General features: G+C 47.3%; 1 non-coding gene across 1 annotated transcript; it reads left to right on the top strand.

The window, feature by feature from the left end:
- Positions 1–475: 475 nt before the first annotated feature.
- On the top strand, positions 476–547 carry TRNAD-AUC. The gene has a single exon. It is a non-coding gene; the product is annotated as a tRNA-Asp (tRNA).
- Positions 548–1,386: the final 839 nt, after the last annotated feature.

Genomic DNA, 1,386 nt, shown 5'->3' with positions numbered 1-1,386 from the left:
TATCTTTCCTAAAAGTAATTTGTGGGCTTCCCTGGTGGTGCAGTGGTTGAGAGTCTGCCTGCCAATGCAGGGAACACGGGTTCGAGCCCTGGTCTGGGAAGATCCCACATGCTGCGGAGCAACTAGGCCCGTGAGCCACAATTACTGAGCCTACGCGTCTGGAGCCTGTGCTCCGCAACAAGAGAGGCCGCGATGGTGAGAGGCCCGCGCACCGCGATGAAGAGTGGCCCCCACTTGCCGCAACTAGAGAAAGCCCTCGCACAGAAACGGAGACCCAACACAGCCATAAATAAATAAATAAGACTTTCTCTCTATTTCACTGTCTTTATTAAAAAAAAAAAAAAAAGTAATTTGTTTTCCCTTCTCTTTCCCTTACTAAAATAGTATTTAAGCCCCAAATTCCCTCCTTGAGTCATACTTCTCTGTGAACTCCCATATGTATGTCTCTGATTAAAATCTGTCTTCTTTCAGGAATTCCCTGGTGGTCCAGAGGTTAGGATTTGGCACTATCACTGCCAGGGCCTGGGTTCAATCCCTGGTCTGGGAACTAAGATCCTGCAAGCCACGAAGCAAAAAAAAAAAAAAAAAAAAAAAAAACAACCAAAACTCTCTTCTCTTCTCTCTTGCTAATCTGTCTTGGCCCCCAAAACACAAACCTGAGAGGGTAGAGGACAAGTATTTCCTTGGTACCATCTTCACCATTTTGAAGTGTATAGTTCAGTGGCATTAAGTATATCCACATTATAGCCATATCATCACCACCATCCTTTTTCATCTTGAAAAACTTAAATCTGTATCCATTAAACTAGCGGTTCCCAACCTTTTTGGCACCAGGGACTGGTTTCCTGGAAGACAATTTTTCCACTGACGGGGTGGGGTGGGGTTGGTGAGATGGTTCAGGCGGTAATGCGAGTGATGGGGAGCGATGGGAAGAGGCAGATGAAGCTTCACTGGCTCGTCCGCCGCTCACCTCCTGCTGTGCCGCCCAGGTCCTAACTACGGCCCAGGGGTTGGCGACCCCTGCATTAAACAATAACTCCCCCCCACCTTTTCTGTATCCTTTTGACACCTGCCCTTCACTTTTGCTGTGCCAGAACTTCCTTAGCTTCTGGCACAGCAAAATGATCCAGGCTCATATTGGACTTTCCCCACCCTAGCACCTCCAGTTCCTTTCTATGGTAACAGTATTTAGAACCAAGGTAAGCACTAGCTAGGCTCTTTGGACTAGGGTGTCATTGCTTCCAGGCTGTCTCATGGAATAGTTCCAGTTAGGAAACACGTGCGCATGCGTGCACGCGTGCACACATGTCTATTTGTATCTCTATCTCAGAAATCCTGAGTTCACACTGATACCTCCAATTCCAATCCAGCACCACGGATTTCATT

The sequence above is a fragment of the Balaenoptera musculus genome, chromosome 10 (genome assembly GCF_009873245.2).
Source record: "Balaenoptera musculus isolate JJ_BM4_2016_0621 chromosome 10, mBalMus1.pri.v3, whole genome shotgun sequence".
In the NCBI taxonomy this organism is placed as follows: domain Eukaryota; kingdom Metazoa; phylum Chordata; class Mammalia; order Artiodactyla; family Balaenopteridae; genus Balaenoptera; species Balaenoptera musculus.
This window is presented reverse-complemented; position numbering and strand designations above follow the sequence as displayed.